The sequence below is a fragment of the Lepisma saccharinum genome, chromosome 11, assembly GCF_977018435.1.
Source record: "Lepisma saccharinum chromosome 11, izLepSacc3.1, whole genome shotgun sequence".
NCBI classification, from domain to species: Eukaryota; Metazoa; Arthropoda; class Insecta; order Zygentoma; family Lepismatidae; genus Lepisma; species Lepisma saccharinum.
The window spans coordinates 6,403,209-6,427,566 of NC_139239.1; the positions used below are offsets into that span (position 1 = coordinate 6,403,209).

The 24,358-nt window shown below is 39.5% G+C and overlaps 1 protein-coding gene across 2 annotated transcripts in view; it reads left to right on the plus strand.

Annotated features, from left to right (window-relative positions):
- Positions 1-260: 260 nt before the first annotated feature.
- The window catches only part of Pde8 (phosphodiesterase 8), a 406,334-nt gene continuing 382,236 nt past the window's right edge, over positions 261-24,358 (plus strand). For both annotated transcript variants that reach the window (XM_083130652.1, XM_083130655.1), the window contains exon 1: positions 261-518. The gene's annotated coding sequence lies outside the window, so the exon portion shown is untranslated. The remainder of the gene's footprint in view (positions 519-24,358) is intronic.

The following is a 24,358-nucleotide window of genomic DNA, read 5'->3' on the forward strand; positions in this document are numbered from 1 at the left end:
CACTCGAACCCGTGCTCCTGGAGCGTGCAATAACCAATCTTTTTCCGTATAACAAGTAAAGAGAAGGAAACATCTGTAACTTTGATTAAAATTCTCATTCGAGCATTTGTTTTATTCACACTAAAGAGGAAGAGTGTTAAACCTGTTGCGCAGGTCACTTCTTTAGAGCTTTTTCCCGCTAGATAGCCACACTTGCAAGAAGCAGCTGTAGTTCATACTTCTCCCGCAAGAGGCCAGCAATTCCGTAGCAGTCGCCGCGAGTTGGTGCACGCAAAAGGTGCGATTGTAAATAAGCGGTCAACTTCAGGCAAGCGTGGCACGTACGTGTACCCGTTGGCAGCGGTGTGTGTGACATACAGAAAGGTTTTGTTGTTCTTCCAAGATGTGACAGTGTCTAAGGACGTGCTCAGTAGTGAGTTTTGAAAGCGTTAGTTCTTCGAAAAGTCGTAATCAGTGAACTCGAGCCAAGTGACAGTTGAACTGCTGGAGGAAGAGAAGAGAACTTATCAGGCGGGCAGGTAAGTTTTTTAACTTTACTTTCTGTTCTTCTGTGGTGTTAAGATTAGTGTGTCCATAAGCCCTCATTACTTGAGTCTGAGGGAGAGTTATTTCCTTTTAACTCTTCATGAGGCCTTGAATTACTTTGACACCGCTACCGGTTCTAGCAGAAGCAACACGTTGCATGGTGACTTGAATTGAAAGGTGGCGGGAGCCAGACAATTTCGTTTGGAACGACTTAAGATGACCGCACCCCTCTCAGATTTTCTTTAAAAAAATTTCATACTCACTAATTGAGGCCTCCTAATCACGAATCTGAAGTTAAAAGTTGTCAGAAACGTCTAGAAATTGCAAAATAAGCGAAAATAAGTCGTTCGTTTTCGGAATGGATAACGTCGATTTTCGCGATTTTTTTTTTGTTTCACAAGCAAATATATATATTCCTGATACTACCACGACACCAAATTTTAACTCTTTGCCGGAACTAACCTAACCGCACGTCAATGGTTCGTGGGGCTAGCGTCAATGGTTCGCAATTATTTTGCAATTTCTAGACGTTTCCGACAAATTTTAACTTCGGATTCGTGATTAGGAGGCCTCAATTAGTAAGCATGTCAAATATGAAGAAAATCGGAGAGGGGTCCGGTCATCTTAAGTCATACCTTTCGTTTTACGAAGAGCTATTTTTATCTTTATTGAAGCAATACTTTGAAACAAAATGTTTTGTGTTCGAATCTCGTTTCATACACTAATGTTTGTTGTATTTGTTTTTCTACTGTTATCGTTAATTGTCCAGTTTACTCATCGTTGTAGCGTAGATACGTCGTCGATCGAACCTTTGACAGCGTATTTCTTTTTACAAATTTTCTACGTACTATTCGTAACCTAACACCCTCATTGGTGATGAGTAGACCTCGAATTTTTAGGTTCCTAAAATAGGCTCTAAGAATCTTAAAATAGGTTCTAAAAAACTTAAATTAGGCTCCAAGAATCCTGAAATAGGTTGCAAAAAGACTTACTTTGGTACAAAATGCCTGAAAAATACTGATTAGATACAATCGTTAAAAACAAAATTTCACAAGAACCGTAATAACCAAATATTAATTTTCGGTACTACTTTACTATACCAGAGACACCTGTCAATGATTTATTTCACACTTTTTTACATTGCTAACGTACTATTCTGCATTGCGGAACATTTATTTAGTTGAAATAATGAATTTCTAACGAAAATAATGTCTATTTCTTACATTAACGATTACTTACTGTTCTTCCTTATTTCCACACAATATGGCGATAGCTTACCCGTTCATCGCGCGTTGTGCCAGTGTTTTGTCGATTTGGAGTGTGCATGCAGTGTTGCAACCTTGTTAACCGAAAAATATCTAAGTTTAAAAAAATTAAAAACACTTCACGAATGTTTTTCACGAAAAAAGTTCAATTTTTGACATAAAGAGTAATTATTAAACCATTGACGTTAGCCCCAAAAACCATTGACGTTAGCCCAAAAATTCACGATAGCCCCACGAACCATCACGGGGACGAGGTATGCCTACTAGGTTAGGTTAGGCCTGTTAGGTTAGGTTCCATTAGCACTCCTTTCGTTCAATTTAGCATGTACGGACAACGACACGTCATCTAGTAGCGAAAAGACGGCGTGGGTTGAAACACTGACTACGGCGTTTACGTCATCAAACACATGGAACATTGTGCTCTCATGCAGAAAGCAAATGGCGGCAGCAGCAATAGCACGTCGGAAAGAGATTTTCGTAGAAAATCACGTGCATTCGCATTAAAATGGATCAAAACTACATTACCGAACATCAACAACGCTACAGAAAATGATTTGCATAAGTACTTTCTCCTGTAAATTTGAAGAAATCCGTCTCTGCTATAGTAAAGTGTTACCAAAAGAGTTACTTGTTGATATGAAAAATGAATTACGTATGTATAATTTCCTGCACAATATGTGTGTAGCTACTCACATGGAATTCCGGGAATTATACGTGAATTATTGGCTCTGGAAATTATTAATGAATTTTGGCAAAACATGAAAAAAGGTACAAGCGGATGTTTTCTCTATTTCAATTTTTTCTCCATAGACGTAAAAAATGCAAATTTTATTAATCCAAATCCGATTAAATTTATACATGCCCTGAGGCAAGTTTCTCTCAGTTTAGCTTTTATTTTCTTGAGGAAGAAAATGAAAGCTACATGGAAAATAATACAAGATTTTCTCAATCCGTTTACAAATGCAGAGCAATCTATCTGACGGACGGAAGATTATTGCAAAATAATATATCTTGAAGTTGATTAGGTAAATCTTTTTGTACATTGGAATCATACAAACCCTTTACATTGTTAATATTTTTGTGTGTGGAAGGGAGGGTGAGAGTCGGTAATATGTAAGGTTGGAATAGAGGAAACATCTGCTTTGTGTCCTTGAATTTTTGGAAAGTACGCCTTGAAAACCGTGAATTATACTTGAATTTTATCATAGTCCCAGTGACCACCATGAATCTTTTTGCGTTTTCCACACTCGAACTCCGCATTTTGTCTGTGAGGATCATTTCATGTGCTGAAAATTACGAGGCGTATTCGTAAAGTAAGTACCGTTTGCAAATATTGCCGCTGTAGCGATGCAGTCGCTACCGTGTGAGTTCTCGCTGACGTCATTCATCCGTTAGTTAGCCACATGCACGCATGGGAGCAGGTCATGCTTTTCTTCGTAGTTTTCTGAAGGTTTGAAATGTTCAAGAAAATTAATCGGCCCGCCGACTGTGAAGTCCGGTCTGTGATTTGTTTTCTCAATGCAAGAATGGTTGAATTCTTGCCTAGAGGACAGACCACCCACAAAGATGTCTGCTGTGACACATTAATCCGGCTGCGTCATGCAATTCAAAACAAAAGACACGGAATGCTTAGCGTAGGCATTTTGTTGCTTCACGACAATGCTCGTCCGCATACGGTCCAACAAACTCAAAATTTCATCACGTCATTCGGCTGGGAACAATTGTTCATCCGCCAACAGCCCTGAGTTGGCACCAAGTGACTACCATCTCATTCTTCGTCTGAAGAAGTAGTTTCTTGCTGGTCAGCGTTTCGACGAGGACGACGACGTCGAAACAGCAGTGCATGGATGGCTTTTGTCACAGGCGGGAACATTCTATGATGATGGGATACAAAAACTAGTGCCACGCTACGACAAATGCTTGAACAATGGTGGAAACTACGTAGAAAAGTAGTTTAAGGTCTGTAGAATGCAGTGCACATAAATAAAAGATACGAAACTATTTTACTTTATTTTTTACACCATTTCGGTACTTACTTTCCGAATACGCCTCGTATCTTTGAACAGAAACATAGTCAGTAGTGCAAATTTGAATGCTGAAACATTACTTCGCAAGGCGTGAATGCCAAAAAGGACCAAACTGACACGAGACTGTGCAAGGCCACACAGATCAGAAGTTTGCACTTTGGACTGTACAGGCAGTAGAGACGATTGGGTGCCAAAACTGAGAAGGAGGGAAGCCAAGGACATTTTACTTTATCTTAGTAGGCAAGGCTTAGCATTAAGAGTCTATAGTGCAGGGGTAAAAAGTAGGTAGGGAATTGTCCACTTTCGCCGCCACTGTCTGCGGGTAACAGTGACGTCAGACATTTTTGTTTTGTTTAAAGCTTTGATAAACATCATATACTTGGGGAGGGAGGGAAATACAAACTTTATAGTATATATATATATATATATATATATATATAACAATTAAAAATATTTTTTATTGTTTTACAATATATTTTAAATATTAAATTTAATGTTTTAAAAATGTTTAAATATTTTTGTTAACAAATATTTGTTAAAAACTTGCCCTCCCCCCAAAAAAGCGAGACCCCAAGTTACGCCCCTTTCCTACATACCCATTATTTCACCATTTGGCCAATTTGGTAAACAACATAGTCCCTTTACAAAGGAATAGAATTTACATTGCAATATTGCCGTGTCATATGGTCTTACCTAGTGTATAGTATTTGTTTATACATGTCAAAAACTATTATTCCATTGCGATCCCATAACAAAACTTCTAAGACTTGATGTTGAAATATGTGTTTCTATGTGCATTTTTTTAAAAAAAATCAAAATATAGGTTTTTGAAAAATTCGATTTTCAAAAAAGTTTGAATGACCTTGCAATGTAAATAATTTGAAAAGTAGTCATGTGATATATCTAATTAAAGCTCATAGCAAAAGCAACAATTTAGTTCTTATCCTAACCGTCTACGTCAATTCTAGCTTGATTTATGAGTTTTTGTGATTGCATGTGTGCCGAAAATTGTGCTTTTTTTCATATTTCAGAGGGTTCTAACTGGAGAACTACAACAGATACAAATCTGCAATTTTGCGGTTTTCCTACCTTAGGGTAGTATTTCGTGACAACTAAGTATGAATAAAATTAGAGATGGTCACGTTCAAAATTGACCAAAATTTGGTTCACTTGACATGGAATCACCCAAGTTATTTATCACTTTCTTGTTGAAGTTTGGTAGTTTGTTTCATATACTACAATTATGTAATATTTGCACTATAATTGTTGTTAATTTTTAGAAAAGATCTTTATCATTAGTCACTACATTTTCGCTTCCAGCATTACATGGAACTTCAATTCTGATACTGGATTCCCTTTACCTCCACAACAGTGAATTTTGTTCAGTTTCTCTTCACATTATTAGCTTTACATGTGATGTTAATATTCTAAACCTAAGTTAAGTGGGATTCTTATTGTTAGTGTTTGGCTAAAATATAGTGACCTTCTTCAAGACATTTTCATGTACAGTAATTGCCCCAATTATTAGATCTTCAAAATTTAGATTCTTGGTCTGGAAAAGTCATGAAATTTTGTTTTTATGAAATTGTAGACATCCTGATTTGGGCTATATCTGAAAGTTGAGTGTAAAATTAAAAAACTCGTACTTGACAGTTTCACATTCCACTACTTATTTCAAAGAATAAGATAGTTTTCCCAATTTCAAACTTGATATATTTTGTGGGAGGTGACACAACAAATTTATTTACTAAAATATACCCCTAACTTGGAAAAATGTTGCTTGAATGATGTGGGTATAAGTTATTACAAATATAAACATAACCGGTATGTGTATTTTAGTGATTGAAAGTCCGAAAAGGAAACAAAAAAAGCACTATTTTCACCTAGTGTATGGATATAGTCAACACATGGTTTGATTTGATTGTATTGGATTTATTTCCGTTCGTTTGAACATATATTATAGTATATTACAAATTCACAACCCAGCCAGCGTCGTATAAAGTGGGTGCCTGGAGAAAACTCTGGGAAGGGGGGGGGTAAAGGCGGCCAGAGGGGTGATGCTGATGACATCACCCCCAACTTCGACCGTGATTTGGAAACTGTTAGGTCCTAACTCCACATCCCTTATACGCCTTCATGGCGTGGTACAAAGCACAGGAGAGCGAGCACTTTGCTTTACTTTTACAACGTTCTACAATCATACTAAACAAGCCAATGGGTAGGTTGCTAACGGCCCCGAGATTTCAACCCCCGAACTTTTATATCGATTGCGTATATTTCGTTTTTTTTTCTTTTGATGTTTCCTAAAAGGCAATCTGTTTGTCTTTCTTCTTAAATTATGTTTTTATTTCTTTATTTGCAGTGTTTTTAATATTTGTATTTCAGCTACTTTAGTACGATTACTTTCTTGAACGATTAATACTAGCATGTTGATTTACACATCCATAATTATTATATTTCTTTTTAAAAACGAATTTCAAGTTGCATATTAGGCTACATGTTTGTACTTTTACCTCGCTTTTCTCCCAGTACAGTACGGAATTGCCATGAAGTACAGTATTCTGGATGAAGCATGTGGAACTATGCGATTTTCGGCTACGATGGAGGCTCGTATCAGTACAGTCTGAACGGTTCATGCTACGCTCAAAATTCAAGCACTTTATATCGAAACCCAGATAATTCCAAACACTTTCCCTTCCATAACAGCGTTATAGAGTCCTATAGAACCTGACTTTTGAATCACACTCTATATGCAGTGCGTTCGTTTTGGCTCTGGGCCGAAATAGCGCGTGAACAACTTTGTACAACTCTTGTAACACAAGTTAGTACTCGTTATGCAATATAAATATAATTGTACATGCCAAAGATATGTGCGTAAATAAGCGAGACGTTACGGGACGAAAATGTCGGCATCTGCGCCATGTCACGGCCTATATCGGGCCAGAGCCAAAACGAACGCACTGTACAAGTCTATACGAGTTAAATTTGAATATTATTTTCTTTTTAAAGATAGACAATTGTTATAAGTTAGTTATGTGCACAATAATATATATATTTATATAAACAATAATCATTAAAACTAGGTTCAATTTCTCTTAATTATGTAATGGTTTGTTAATAATTTTAAAACGCTCCCATTGAATAATGACTAATTCATGTTACTTTGAGAGATCGAGAACTTGAGTGGTGGAGCATTGCAAAAATTCTTTCCACATGCTTGTTTGAACACACAAAAGGGGGTTTCAGTTTTTTCATTTGTTATCAGTTATTAATCGCCCAAGGCAACGTTATGAAAGTTTCCAACCGTTAAGTACTTAAGCTTTGCGTACTCTGAAATAGGTTGGTATATGTGGAGAATCGATCATAATTTCTGCGCTGTTTGTCATTCAGAAGTGCGTGTAGCTTTCTGTGTTTGAGTACGTTTTAAGCTTGCGGTGCGGTAATTTCAGAATTCTTTTCAAGTTCTCTTCTATTGTTACCTTCCACAGCTATTATTGCAACAGTGGTTTGCACTTTTTGGTCCCTATGTGATTCATATTGGAATAAAGCTAGGATAGGAAGGGAAAAAAATCACGAAGTTTTTTCGTCTTTTACAACCACAGCCAGTGTTATACTCTTGTCAGGCTCGTGTTCAAGGGCTACTAGGTTCGATAACCGGTGGAGGTACATAGTGGTTCGGAATTCACTATACACTGTGGGGCCAGTCCGGATTAGCCTACCTTTGGATAAATTGGACTTGAAACTCAAAACAAAATAATCTGGTCCTGGTGGTAGAATATGAGAAAAAGTAAAGTTCTCATATGGTTTTAAAATCGTTTTTTTCCCCGTCTAACGCATATTTTACTTCCACGTTGCTGGTGAAATACTAATGAACTCAGCTTTTTTTTCGGTTACTCACTGTAAGAATAACAAGACCTTTTATTTTAACCCTTCCAATTTAAATGAATTATATTAATTTCCAAGGGGGGCAGACTGACTGATCGACCTCCCCTCCTTTATTTTCGACACTACTATGGTAATAGTAATACCTGTGTCATTGATTAACTACCTGTGGGACTTCTTGGAGGCCCTTCAGAACGTATTGAGAGGAACGTCATCACCCGGAAGAAGTTCTTATTCACACTTGCATCGCGAAGTGTGCCACAATATGGCGCAGAGTTCGGCCGTGCTACACAAAAGATTGTCTCCATACCGATGTGCCGGACGCTTAAACCATCAGGTATGTGTTCATATCAAGCATTCAACCATAACCATCGTAGTGTCGAAAAAAAGGGGTTGGGGCGGTACGCGCACTTTGTGTCCTCCCTGTACAGGGAGTCCATAAAGTCCTGCAAAAAACTAAAACTCTATAACTTGAAAACTATTAAGTTTATTAACAAAATATTTTGTGTGTACTTACAGCAAGGTTCAAAGTTTATTTCCTGCTTGTTAGGTTCATCGCCAAACCTCCAATTGTGCACCATTCACGTCCAAACACTGTTGCAGTCTTTTTGTGAAACCGAGAATTGCGTGCTGACGGTGCTCTCCTGGGATATTCAGAATCACATCTCTTATTTTTTCTTTTAGGTCATCCAGATTAGCTGGTTTCTGTGAATACACCTCGGTCTTTACATGTCCCCACAACCAATAATCGCAAGATGTTAAGTCTGGTGATCTTGCAGGCCAAGGTGTGGGCCCTCTTCAGCCAAACCATCTACCTGGAAATTGTTCGTAAAGAAACTGCATTCTCATGTCACAGTCTTCGTCTTTCAGATCGTGTACAAATTTCAACGGGCCTTCACCTTCTTGCGTACGATCTTGTGTAATGTTGTCTTCGGTATTCCCAGTTCCAGTGATCTTCGTTTCAGCGATTTCAATGCACGCTGTCCTGCACTGACTGAATCATCGTCACTCGATCCTGGCCTTCCACTGCGTGGCAAATCTGACACACTTCCCGTTGCCTTGAACTTTTCATATCATCTATTGATACTTGAATTTGCTGGGGGTGGTTTCCCATATGTTGTCTGGAACTTTCTCTGCACTGAAACACAAGATTTTAAATCTGCAAACCACAGACAACACTGTGCCTTTTCCTGGATGGACGCCATCTTAAGTCACATGATCACGTGATTACCAGTGCAAGAGTCACTGAGCAGTGTGGGCAGAACAAAACTTTAAACTTCCACCCTTCTCACACAAAAAATGTGTATTGTTAAACCCAACAGCTAAAGAGTTATAGAGTTTTAGTTTTTTGCAGGACTTTATGGACTCCCTGTATATGTTGGGGTGTATGTGTGGTTGAATTTATTTTTTTTAGTTGTCTATAGTGTAGAAAGGACACGGCATAAAATGTCAGCATTTGACACAGCGATTGTATGAAATTACTGCTTCCGGTTACAGTCAATGAACTGAAATAAAACAAAATTTCAGTCAGAATGCTAACATTAGCGTAAGAATACCAGCAAGATGTTTGGTAAAGGAATTTATTACCTCCCTGTTACACCACTTTAATTTCGAGCTAAGAATTGATTGTTATCATGTACACATTCACTTATCTTTTTACTGTGTAACAATATAATCTCTTCCTAACACTTAAATGACTCTATCTTATCTGCGAGTCTGTTATCTTTATGCGAGTAGAAGCTACATGTTTTGCCAAAGAACAAGAGGGCTGTTCAAAATTCTAACACGCTATTTACAAAGTGTGTTAGTTTGTGTGCCTACATGCAATTATTTCTTAAATAACATTAAATATCTGTTATTGGCTTATGCTATTTTCAAATTTTACAATCACTTTTTGATAATAAGAATCTATTGAAGGATTCTGCTACTTTTCACAATTTTACGTCAAGAATAAGACTAATCTACTTACTCGTAATATCTTATCGTTTACGGGTCACTTTTTCCTCAATATAAAAATTGTTTTGAATTGTTGGCACTTTCAGTAGGCTCAAACAAAAGCTTATCCTGGCGGTAATACGCACTGAAAAACAAATGCTGGGATTAATGCGACACAGTGGTCCCAGGAGGTCCACGCCACATTTGTGGTTAAAGTTTAATCTCAGTGGTGTTAAAATAACTCACTGAATGGTTGTAAACACTATCTTAACACCACTGTTAGGTCGGTTTCGATGTGTTAGGGAAACTCATAGGGAATGTGCGTTGTCATTTCTAGGGTTTTCGGGAAAAGTCACATTATTCACAAACTGCTATTTTCGGTTGTCTTCTCATGTTGTCCCAGTTTCTCTTAAATTAAATATTATAAGAGGTTGTCTACCAGTCTAGAAAGTCATAAACGTATAAAGATACAGGTCAAGAAGTCAATAAAAAGTCAAGAAATTATACTTGTGGTCAAGATTTTTTGCTCTCACAATAACTGATTGATGAATTTAGTTTATTTTACTTCACTTTTCTGCCCCTTTAGCTAATCGCGAAGATGAGGATGAATTGTGATAAGATGAAGGAACAGTCACAAATGTATAGGTACGACAACACGATCTCCACATAAGAATTTGCTGGCTGTAAGTCCAGACGCCAAAGCCTTCATAGTCTGTCAAATGCAGTTCAGAGTGTATTAATAAATAAAGCAAATCTAATTCTCTTGTTAAATACAGCTTCAGTTTTCATCTCAACTGCCCTTTTGGTAGATGTTTGTCATTAAATTAGTATTTCTTTTCTCATTTGCTAATTTCCAACTTTATCTAAGTAGGGGTCGTATAAATATAGGGTAAGAAAAACGAAAAGAGGACCAACAGAAGGACATGAAAGAGTCAAGAATTTTGAATTTATTTTGGTAGAAACCCTGTGGAAGTAAAGAAAATATATTGAGCATGTGTAAAGATTCTAAACAGTGCTGAACCAACATGTATTTCATGTCTGCAATGTTTGCTATTATAAGAATAAACATTAAACATTGTGTGCTGTAAAATTGATTTTCTTGACCAAGTACTTTTTCCCCCCGAACACCTTACATTTTGCTACGAATGCGCGAACTGGCAGCACAATCCCTGCGTGGACGGCGGGTGGGGAAGCTGATGCGTGTAATAGCACCAGGATACAATAAGATTCTGCATGGCGAAATTGATATGGAGACCGTATGACCGTAGTCCCCCCAAGGTCCATGACGCACTCCCCCCCAAAAAGGTAGAACATCCCCCCCCGTTTATGCCGAATTAATTACATTATTTTTGTCACAAAATTTGCGGGAAAATAAAATAACAGAGGTGCATCTAAAAAATTTTGTCTGGGGGGGGCAAGTACCAGGATAAATGTACCAATAATAATAATAATAATAATAATAACATTAATAATGGCGTTATTATTAATACTACTACTACTACTACCACGAGTAGTAGTATTAAAGACGTTATTATCCTCGTAAATTATGCAAAAAGGGGATAGAAGTCTGTGCTAAAGCATTTGTCTGCAACAAACGATTTGAAATATTTTTTCAACACCGTCAATTTCACATTAGCTAATAATGGAAATCAAGCACACAAACTGTATTTTTGAATGGCAGAAAATGAATGATAAATGCATTCCGAAGATACATGTGCAACTTTCATGTATAACATATGTTTTACACATATGCAACATGGAGAGACATAAAATAGTAAATACATATGCAACAGGCTAACACTAAATTAGATCCAATTTTTGCAATTGAAAACAATATTGATTTAATACGGCGCAAATAATTTCACTGGACGCCATGGCATTCTCTTTTTTACAACTTTTTTTTTTTAGATCATTCGGCGCCTATGGTCGACTCCCGCCGCCCCTAGCTTCAGCTCTCAACTTGACGAAAACGAGAAAAGTAGATAATGCGAGCGAAGCAAGCAAGATAATTTTACAAAATTTATTTTTATTTGCATAAAAATTGAAATCGAAGGAGTTAATTGCTCCTCTGTGCCCCCCTGCAGGTGCCCTAGGCCGTCAATGTTTGTCCCCCCTTGCTACCATAGAATTGACTTCCGCCGAAGTTTGGGGGGGCAATGACCCCTACCCCCCTGTGGTTGCGTCCCTGTATAATATAGACATAATTAGGCAATATACGTATGTTTACTTGAGATACTTTAGGCTCCTGCCATTGTTAGTCAACCTTTTTCTGCACAGTTTGTCTGCTCGACTAACATTGTATTAATGCGAATACCACGCCCTCCTCCATCCAAACCGATTCTAGAGACATAAGAGATGGAGTTTCATTTCAACCCCATCGCCCCGATCACCCACAGGTAGGTAGAAAAACTGTATATAATAATCGAAACTAAAAATCAATAACAAATCAATCAAACGATACGATCCCCCATTTTTGTGTGAAGATATATAGAATTGGTATAAAATGTTGGTATAAAATTTTGTCCCCCCAAAAAATTCCCATGACACAGGCGCATCATGGACCCCCCCCCCCCCTGGGTCCCGCATCATGGACCCCTGAGTCCATGAGTATTTTTATTCTACGTATTTTTAATTGACAGATTTGGTTTATTTTACTTCGTTTTTATGCTACTCTTGGCTAATTTCGAAGGTGAGGATGAGTGATGATTTGATGAAGGGACACACAAAGGACACTCCTGCCCAGACCGGGATTCAAACCCCGTACCCCTGGCGTCGTAGCACGCTGTGTAAACCACTCCTCCACGCTACATGTTTTTTTTTAACTCCCCCACCTCCCCGCTTTTTGGCACTTTTGCCCCAGTTTTGGAACCTATCCGCCGCCACTGGTTGCGGTGCAGAAGTTGTCAGCAGCATGTTTGACATTCTGTATTACTTTTTGAAGTTTTCATTGCGTAAAACAAAGAGAATTAACATTAGTATGGACAATTTGCTTGGTAATACTTATGCATTCGACTGTACCTCCTTAAGGCATAATTTTCATTAATTCAAAATTCATCATCATCATTTTGATCGATCTAGAGGCAACGCAACTAAAAATTATCCTTTCCAGCTGTCCAATTTCTCACACAAGCCACATTAGCACATGGAAAAAGAAAACCCACACTTCGATATTTATTCTGTCTGATATCCTGTTGTCCAGTCAGCAGAAAGTCTTTATAGGCCTTACTGTTTGTACCTCGATATTTTATGGGCCATTCGAAGGCGGAAACAATGCCCTATCTTTAGCCAATTGTCATCTGAACAATGCAAACAAATCTGATAACTTCAAAGGCCTGTCAACTGCGCATTTCAATCTGCTGGTAAGTTGTGCTCGCTCGGGTGATAGGCGTTTTTACGAGCAAACAATCCACTCAACATTTACGTGTAGAGAGTGTTATTTATGCATATGTAAACTGGACGACAGGAGTGTTTTTCGCGGAAGTCTTCACCATTTCTTTTCTATCTCTTTATCTTATCTATTCTCTCTTTCTCTGTTTTCTCCCCCTCCACTTTAAACTGTAGGTCCAGTTCCGATTAGCCTCACTATGCATAAAGTGAACTTGCAACACCAAATCAATCAATCAATCAATCTGTTTTCTCCCTTCTCTTTCTCTCTTTCTGCCCCTCCTTCAGTCCTTCTCCGTCTATTTTCCCATCGCTTCTCCTTATTATATTTATCTCTTCTCTTCGGGATCGAATCCGGGCATAGCCAACCTCTGTGCGGGAGTGGTTAGCGCAGTGCGCTACGACACCAGGGTTTCCCGGTTCGAACCCAGCCTGGGAATGAGTGTTCTTTGTCAGTGCCACTTCATCGATTTTATGATATCATCACTCATCTTCGCAATTAGCGAAAGTGGCAGAAAAGCGATGTACAATAATACAATCATCAATCAGTCGATACCCGGAGGAGGCACATTGTGCCTTTAAACTGTAGGCCCAGTACCGATTAGCCTAACTGTGTATAAAATGGACATAGAAAGAATCTCAGACTCGACACATCACTGGCACGCTATCTTCAATTCATTGAAAAACTGTTTGGTGCAAACGTAAGTACACTACTATCCATTGTCTTGATCTCTGCATAGAGTTAAACATCATAAGCACTCCTCGTTCCTAGCGGCAAATTAGTACCCTTCGTGTGCAAATACCTTTAAACTTAACGTGCTCTTAGCGGACGAATACTAACAGTTTTATTTTTGTTCCATTATATAACTGAGGCGTGAGCACATATGAAAACATGGTCTTCTTGGGTTGTGTACTTCCTTGCTGAGGAGAACGGGAATGGTGAAGTTTTCCACTCATCGCCCTCACCCTCAAGACACAGTTTTAAGCCGCTTAATGTCAAAGTTTCTGTAGCCACTCTCTTTTTGGTGATCTTGTCAGGTGTGTCAACACTAGAGGCGCGAGGGGCTTGATTTGGAGGATACAAAGTTCAACTTTCATATTATAGAATATCGTTATGTCATAGATAAGAAAATGAATTTAAGGTGGAAAATTATGGTCACGAAAGGGAAAAAAGGTTTTGAAAATGTTTCCTAAGAGGTGCAAAATGGCGCTGAAAAAATTCCTTTTTCAATGCTCTCTTTTTCGGCGTCACAAAATGTTTCCGATCCCAGGATTACAAATGTTGATCCCACGGTACGACAAATGTCTCAATTCCGGTGGAGAGTATGTTGAAAAATAGCTGAACAGTTGCTGTATCTGTTCCAATAAAAATTTCCATTGCAATTGTGTTTCTTTCTGTAGACGGCCCCAGGGAAAGTTACTTTCTGGACGGGCCTCCTAATTTCAATATTCTGTATATCTATATACAATTTGCATAACTGTATACTGACAAAAACTGTTTTTTATAGAATCAGTGTAAAATAGACTGTAAGCTTAAATGTAACTCTGCTTCAAATAATAATAATAATAATAATAGTTGCTGTAACTTACGGCCTGTAAGTCACGGAAAACAATACGTTTTGTTATAAAATATATCTACAATTTCAACATTCGAATTACATCAACCCTGCGGGAGCCCTTGAGTCTCATCACTCATCCTCATCTTCGCGATTAGCCAATTGTGGCAGAAAAGGGGAGTAAGATGAACCCAATCAATCAGGTCGTTGATATCCAACTTTCCTGACCGGATGTAAATTGCGTCTTCGTTTCGAATAGTTACGCACCAACAGTGACATCTCTGCGTGTGTGTTTTGCCTGTAAAATATATTTGTCCATCTTCTCTGCCATGTCCTTGTCGAAAGAAAAAGATTGTACCTTGGGATCCTCCACCGTGATACACCCTTCAGATTTCTTTTCTTCCAGTTCTCCGCACCGAAGAGAAAACAATCAAAACTGGATAAGCAAGGGAGAACTCAGCAATCCGTCTTCCTTCTTGTTTCTGCCTGAAAAACAACTCTTCCGTCTCCCCTCCCTTTGTATCGATTTGATAGCGGCTTCAGATAGCGTGTTCTCGCCGTGGGAGCGCTCGTCAAGGGGCGAACACCTGTTGCAAGTAGTGTGGTGGTTTACTGGAGTTGTGATGACGGTGGCGGTTTATATTACGTCCCTGTTCTATCTATTGCCTTGATCGCTATGGCGGTTTATATTACGTCCCTGTTCTACCTATTGCCTTGATCGCTACGATGATGAACTGATAAAAATGTCCTGAAAGTTTATGCGTAACTATAATTGCATACCTTGGATATAATAATCTACCAAGCTAAATATATCCAAGGGTGTTACGTGGATAGGTAGAGCTTCATAAGGATTATGGGTCCACGTTCTCAAGATCTAACACCCTTGGATATTTTTGCTTGGGGATTTGTATGTCCTCAAGAATAGCATTAAAGATGCTTTTGCAAATTTTTTACTCAACTATGCTGCATTGTCTGTTTCGTGCAATAAAAGAATACTGGTAACAGTGAGGGAGGTTCACTTCAAAGTGAACTTGTAGCTTTGTTATTTAAATTTCCTTTTCTGCCACTTGTGGCTAATCGCGACGATGAGTCATGGTCAGATGAAATTGTTGAAGGAAATGAAACTTCCCTTGTCGGAGTGTAATTTCATTCACTCGTTGGAGTGGAACTTCCTCTCCCGTCGAATTGGACTTTCCTTCCCTCGTCGGAGTGGACTTTCCTTCCCTCGTCGGAGTGTACTTTCCTTCCCTCGTCGGAGTGGACTTTCCTTCCCTCGTCGGAGTGGACTTTCCTTCCCTCTTCGGAGTGGACTTTCCTCCCCCATTGGATTATTATTTCATTCACTCGACGGAGTGTAATTTCCTCCCCCGTCGGATTGGAAGTTTCTTCCCTCTTCAGAGTGAAATTTCCTCCCCCGTGGGATTGGGATTTTCTTTCCTCTTCAGAGTGGAATTTCCTTCGCAGTGGAATTTCTTTCCCCCTTCGGAGTGGAATTTGCTTCTCAAAATTTAACCTTTCTTTCTAATATGAAAATTTATCTTCTATTTGGGAACTTAACGTTCTCACCCGGACAGAAAGCAAGGGTTTCCCCATCTCTGTTGTGATAGAGATGTTTCAGAGAAACCCTCCGTGATCGTTTCAGAGGAGCGCAGATGACAGGCAGTAAAGCATGGTCCAGAGGATACGACCCATCTCCAAGAGATGTAGGAGGAATCATGACATGCTGGGAAACCAGGGATTTGGAATCGAAATTCAGGGAAGGACTTGATGTTTCTTTGCGGTGGTTCTGACATCCTTTGATTGATTTGTAAAATATGTGTCAGAGTGCAACACAGGGATGTAGTTAGACTGATGTAGATCTATTTGAGGAGTAAATGTGTGTGTGTGTGTGTATATTAACTACACATACAATTTCTGCGCCATATTAAGCTTTCATTAATATATAACAGTAAATTCATATTACATTTATATTTAACTTATTCTCACCCCCACCTAATAAAATAACAAAAAAAATATGAAACAGATTCTAATGAACATGAAACGTTTTCTAGCAAAAGAAATAATTAATAGGTTTTTTAAAAATGTAAAGTAAAATTCTCTGTAAACCGCGGAAACTTAGGGGGGGCAGTGTCTCTCCGAGACCCCTTTAATGTTCCTGATGCGACAACACCAATGTTATTGCCACGCCTAATACTCTATCTGAAAACACTGTCAAATACCTCATTGCAGTCGTGCATCTCCTAAAATGTCTTCTAAGTAGACGGGTCACTTAACAAGATATAAAAACAATAATAAACGAACGTACAAATTAGATGATTAGTTAAGGTAACTGATTCTAATTCGATAGCACAGGTTTGAACCCTGGGGGCGCCATCCTATCTCATAGTTTTCTGTGGTTTTCCTCTCAGTAAATGCTTGTATGGTAATGAAAGGAAGGCCACCAGTACTTTGTGTACAAATAAATAGGTCAACTAAATTAATTGGCATGCCCTTGTGAAACACTGAAACTTTTAAGGGGACACTATACCGGGGTAAAAAGAGATGAAACACTGCAGGAAACACCTTGAATGATTATCCTGTCCCCAGTCCCTCTGTAGCTGGTGTCTGTCCCATTTTCTTTCGAACGTTTCGCAGAATATGTGTATACGAGGCCCGTGCAGATAGTAAGAACTGGATAGGTGTAGAAAAAATGTACATATAGTTTTGTTAGTGTTGCTAAACCAGCTTCAGCGGAGAGACGTGAGGCCACCACGTGTTCCTACATAGCCAATTCTTGTAAGGATACCCGCGCGGAAATGACAGTAGTGGTTGGGAGGCACAGAAATGTAGCAATGCCGTAAATCAGCTATTTCCATCTGTTGGGAGATATAGGGGAGGTGTAATTGACAGTGTCTGGTCTTTTCCATGGAAAAAATATATTTAAATGTGTCCGCTTCTATAAATAAATTACACTACAGGGTGAGTCAAAAGGCAGGTTAGATAGGGATTTATAGTATATCTTCACCTTGCACCTTGAACATCAATGCATTCGTGCACGCGACGTTTCCAGTTCTCCAGAACCTTTTGCAATACGTCCGGCATTGCACAATGCGTTCCTTCAAATGATGGATGTTATGAATCTTAACTGAGTAGACGAACGCCTTTAATTTACTCCAAAGGGAAAAATCCGTTGGTGTCAGGTCTGGAGACCGCGGTGACCACTCAACGGGACCACCAAAACCGATGCATGCACTAGGAAACTGGATATTCAACCATTCACGGACAATTAACCCATAATTCCTATAAATCCTTATGTAACCTGACTTTTGATTCACCCTGTATTTTCCCCATAGTCACATATTTACTAAGGTATTTATGGCGTCGTGAAATCAGTTTGCCCCCCCCCCTTCGTCGAAAATTTTTCTTTCAAGCCTTTCAGAAATTGTGAATCGTCTTTCTTTAGTGAGAAAATTCTGAAAAATATAGATGCTGAAATTTGCAGCTCCTTATATAAATATATCACAGCCTCTCACTGGTGTGCTCCCTTTCGAGAGACGCCTAGTGCCCGTGCCATGCATTTGCTCCGCCACTGAATATAGACCTTACAAGGACTCCAATCGAACCAGTTATTAAACACGCCAATATTATACATTGAGAATATTCCAATTTCAGATTTGCCATGCCTGTGGCGAAATCTCATGGAAATAAGGGACTAGCGAGAACTCTATTTGTAAGTTGCAGCCTCTCAGGAGCGTAACACGTTTCATATCCCTCCCCCCATAGGGTTCAAAATTACATTCTTAATAATGCCCGTAATATGACGTCCTCTGCTCATGAATTTTCTCTCCTCGGCACAGTTTTAATTAATACTTTATGACGCAGGAAATGATGCCAGCATTCTCTCCTTTCCCTAGCTATCAAGGCTCTTCATTTACTATTTGTCTACCCAAGGACATCTTCATTTACAGCATCTTTCCATCTTTAATATCCCTCCATCATCACGCGTCCGGAGCCTTTCATCTTCTCCGTCCGTTAGCTTCAGACAATTGCCTGTGCTATACAGCAATGTAGTAGCATAGATTTTTTTGGTATCGTCATGGAAGTGTAAAGAGGGAGGTGCTGCCCCCTTGCACCAAATATTTGTTTACGTATCACCTTTTTTTGTTTTACGTCTTTTTTGCCACTTTTGACTAATCGCGACCATGATGATGAATAGGGATCAGATGAATTGATGAAAGGGCAATCACAAACAGACATGGACACAACACGGCCCCCACTGAGGATTATACTGGCTGTGAGTCCAGACGCCAGAGCCTCGCTAGTCTGCAAAATGTAGTTCTTAGTGTGCTACGTTGAAGAGAGCTCGACATTTGGGTGTCTCAAGTGAAAGTCACTGCTCACACCCCACCTATAACAAGGCTTTGGCTCCATTTACAATAGGCGTACTTAGTTTTTGTTTTGATTTCATGTTTGTTATTTAGCGTCGCTTTTCTTCCACTTGTGGCTACTCGCGACGACAATGACGGATGTTGAAATTGTTGAAGGAATACCATAGGCGTGCGCACGGGGGGCAGGGGTTTCTGGGCACCCTCTAATAATTATGTCATCAAAAAATAAAATAAAATTCCCGTTTTTAAAGAAAGTAAGGATTTTCATATCTCTCTCTTCCTCCCTCGAAAAACAATGCCATAGTGTTTACTATAATAATCAGTAATCACGTAGTAAAGATGTTTTTCACTTCTTAAATCATACAGAGCTACTCCACAAATCGTCCGGCACTTATCCCTCTCCCGAGCACAGCCTCAATTGCTGATGCAGCCTTCTTCAACTCACAAGGCTTATTTGTTTACAGAAACCGCACCCACAAGAAAAAGAAGAGTCTGCTATTCTGTACCAAACTGATTTTCAATAATTTGTTTTGATTATTTAAATTATATAAATATAGTCACAATAATAGAAAAACGTTCTCTAAAGCGATAACGAATACCTATAAACCAAAATGTTAAAATTTCATCTTCATACAATAGTTTCTGTGAAAGGAAACATGAAGTTAGGAAAATTAGGGTAACATTGTCCAAACAGGCAATTGGAACTCCCGTCAAGGCAACCCCAAATAAATTAGTCTGCGTAGGTCTATGAGGGACAAAGAACATTCATGTCCAGGCCTGGATTCGAACTCGGGGCTCCTGACGTTGTAGCGCGCTGTGCTAATCACTCCGCCACTGAGGTCGGCTGTGTTTTGTTTTAGGTTTGATTTGAAATCCACTTTATGCACTGAAAGGCTAATTGGGACTGGACCTACAGGTTAAGTGCGATCCGAACCACTATACATGCCTCCATCTGGTATCGAATCTGGGACCTATTGATTTAGACACATAGGATGATGGGAGAAAAGAGAACATGGCAAATTGAAGAAAAGAAAGAGAACATAACTGTATTGACAGTTGCATAAAGTATAAGAGTAGCACATTATTAAGTGCATAGGTGATTATACATAATTCAAATAAAACAAATATAACCAGTGCTGGAAGTGGAAATTCCTTGCTGATGGGATGTTTGATCAAGTTTGGATATACTCTATGTGATCAGAAGTATCCGGACACCCACCTGAAAATAAAGTACAAGTTTGGGCAACCCTCCATCGGGAACACTGGCAGTCAATACAGTGTTGGCCCACCCTTGGCCTTGACGACAGCGTCCACTCTCACAGACATACTTTCAATCAGGTGCCGGAAGCTTTCCTGAGGAATGGCAGCTCCTTTCCTCGCAGAGCGCCAAAATGAGGAGAGGTATTGATGTGGATCGGTGTGGTCTAGCACGAAGTCGGCATTCCAAAACATGCCAGAGATGTTCTATGTGATTCAAATCAGGACTCTGCGCAGGCCAGTTCATTAGTGGGACGTTGTTGTCGTCAAACCACTCCTCCACAAGCCCTGCAGTATGGACGGGTGCTCGGTCGTGTTGAAAGACACAATGGTCATCCTCGAACTGGTCTTCGACGGTAGGCAGCATGAAAGGTGTTAAAATGTCAACGTAAGATTGTGCCGTGACATTGCCATGTAAAGCAAAAAGGGGACCAAGCCTCCTCCTGGAGAAACATGACCACACTGAAACCCCGCCACCTCCGAATTTCACTGTCGACACTATACAGGCTGGTAGATGTCGTTCATCAGGCATTCGCCACACCCATACCCTACCATCGGATCGCCACATTGTGTACTCTGATTCATCACTCCAGTCAACGGTTTTCCACTGTTCTATGGTCCAGTTTCGACGCTCCTTGCACCACACGAGGTGGCGTTTGGCATTTGTCTGTGTGATGTTTGACTTATGGGCAGCTGCTCGGCCATGGAAACCAAGTTGGCGGACCTTGCGCCAAACAGTAATGGTGCTTGGAGTAGATCCTGATGCAGTTCGTAATTCCTGTGTGATGGTGGCGATGGATGATTGACGATAATGCTGTATGACCCTCTTCAACACTCGATGGTCTCTGGAGGTCAACATTGGAGGATGACCTGCACGCTTTTGGGTTGTACACATCCCTTCACTATAACATTGGAAACAGTAGACAGAGGGATGTTTAGGAGGGTGGAAATCTCACACACAGACTTCCTACACAAGTGGCACCCAACCAACTGACCACGTTGAAAGTCTGCGACTTCCTCAGACCATCCCATACTGCTGTCTCACACTGTCTGCAGACTACTGAGTTCGCTGACTATGTGTTCCACGCGGTAGATGCCCGTACTGTGTTGCCCTCTATGATAAACACACGTTTCGCGGTGTGTCCGGATACTTTTGATCACATAGAGTAGGTGGGGGATGCTTGTATGGAGACAATGAAGTGATGCAAATTATTCTAGCTGGGGGATGCTTTATGAAAAAACCTTAACTGGGAGATAGCATCTCCGCATTTCCCCAACTTCACATACTCCAATATGTCAATTGTATTTATTTTCCTTGTCGTAATTTCATTTAAAAATTGGAATACTGGTGATTTATACCTGTCAAATATAAATTGTGGTAGTATATCACTTTGGAGTGTAATATTTATCTTCCCATGGTGTTGTGGCTTAAAATTTAACGTTTGCAAATTGATGTAGAGAATGTCATGTTTAATTAATTTTTTTGCGGTTCGTCGGACAAATCACATTCACAGATTAATGATTTTTCTGGACTGCCAATTATTAGTACCGATTGTTTGTTTTGTTTCGTTCTGTCGCCTTCATTGCATTTGCGCTCTATTTAGCAACTGTTACCACGCACAAACCGTTTCTATATGTACATTCTACATCATGTGGAAAATAACTTTGATACAAATATGTATGTTATCGTTGTATTCCGTTATTTTACGTCGCTTTTCTACCTATAGGGTTAATCGCTACGATGATTGAATATAATGCCATACTAAGGATTCGAACCTTGGACCGGGCGCCTCCGATGGCGTAGTGGTAACGTCGTCGCCTTGTAATCAAAGGGTCCCGGGTTCGATACCCATTAGAGGCATATGGCATAGTGCTTCGGATCCCATTTTAAACTGTAGGTCCAGTCATGATTACCTTTTCTGTGCATAAAATGGACTTAAATCAACAAGTCAATGAATCGAACCTGAGACCTCTGACTTCGTACCGCGTTAGCCTACCGCCCCAGGACGGAAGCCGGTGAAGTGGTTAGCACAGCGCGCTACGACGCCAGGGGTCCTGGATTCTAATCCCAGCCTAAGCATGTGTGTTATTTGCGAGTGTGTCTTCATCATACCATCACATAGTATTTTCTTTCCATTTATTTTATGTTGGCCACTATAATTGGAGAATATTTTTCTCTGTTGGTATATAAATAAATGTGTACATAATATACACTCCCATGGAAAGTATGGTTTAAAAACGTCACCACACACTGGAGTCTCAAAGACGCGCCTAGAAGTCCATGTAACTCTCTAAATGCCATCAAAGAGGAGACTGTGGATATCTTTCTTGGAGCGGATATTCACCCCACGTGTTTATGAAATTCAATTTCTGCGTTTTGCGGCAGACTCTTGGACATTCCACGCCGCCGTCCAAAGTCCCTCTCCTGGTTTTATTAACGTTTGTGCCGGACTTGCATAAGCCCTCTCCTGGGTGCCTCGAAAACCGCTAAGGTTTCTGCTCCGGCACGAAGCTGCGTGTTATAATCCGTATTATCTCCCGCCGCTCTTGAGTACGGATCTCTTCCGAGTCACCTAAGCGGAAACATCGTGTTACTTGCACCATCCGTAAAGTGAATTATGGGAGATTCATTCCTGCATGCTAAACTCACTGCCGCATGCAGTGGGCGAATACATTTTTTGGAATTGGAGGTCAGCCCTTGCTGCATCTAGGTGTTCGAGAATGGGAGATGCATGTATTCGCACTCTTTTTATAAGGGATGTAATTCGTTATATTGTTAATATTACCACTGTGCGAATAACGCTTTTTGCTTTCGGAAGGGGATGCCCACTCAGTGGCGTATTTGTGATTTCGTTTCAGGAGGTAGATTTTATGCAGGGTGCGAAATTCAGGGAGGACAGGGGAATTCCCCCCACCAACAATCGTGCCCTCAAAAATCCCCCTCCACCAAAAATTTCCGGGAGGAGAGTTTTTGTTACAACAAACAAAAGATAAGCAGTTACTTTGAATTTCAAATATACTGTACTAAGAATAATATCGAATACATACACAAATTAGTGAAGTTGTGGGTGTTCAATGCTTTTTCTCTCTCAAGAGATCATTAACAAATTACATCAATACGCACAATAAAAGTAAAACAAAAATGCAAAACAATAAAAACTATGAAATCTCATTGATTTATACAAACATGATGCAAAAACTATATAAAAACTTACACATAATAAAACATTCAACTATTTCATAATTTATTAACATCTTTAACCAGTTAGTAAAGGAAGTGGTTTGCTACTTTGTAATATCTGATATTTATAAAAGTGACAATTTTTTGTGTAATTAATAAAAATATATTTTTAATTTAGTAATTTATTTTTACTTTTAATAACATTATAAATGTGTATATCGTATAATTTATATGTATATTTGTGGAGGAGGGGGGTTTGTAGATTATGATTTTTCTCCCCCTACCAGTCTTAAATGATTTTGCACCCTGATTTAATGGAGTATGCAAATTTGTCAGGTGATAACATTTTTTGTCGGAGGGAAATACCCGACATCACCTTCCCCCGTTAATTCACACACCCTCCTTCATTTGACTCAACATATATGTTGGTGTTCTGGCTGGAATTAGTACATAAAACACACTTTATAGTTCTAAGAAAATTTCACTAATTGAGTCTTTGTCTAATACTAGGGGTGATCAAAGAAAAGTTACAAGAGCCATACATTTCAGTCCAGTTGTACAACAGTCAAGTAAATATATGTGTGTACTGATATCATTCATATCTCGTTGCACGTGTAGGCGTTTCCCATTCTGACCGGAAATAGCTGCACAATGACTGTTCAAAATGACTGTATGTTTGGAAAATTTGCGGAAGTGAGGGTGGTGATTCGTTTTTTCTGGGCCAAGAATGTTTCAGCTGCCCAGATTCATAGCGAACTAGAGGAAGTTTATGGTGAAAGTGTGATGTCAAGGCGGCATATAGCGAAATGGGGTCGTGCCTTTGAATCGACACAGTGAGATGATCAAAGTTCTGGATACTATTTTCTGGGACACTTCTTGGGGAATACTTCGAACATTGACGCACTGTTAATGCCGATGCCTACTGTTGGACACTTCAGTATTTGCGGAAAGCCATCAGAAGGAAAGAGCCAGGTTTGCT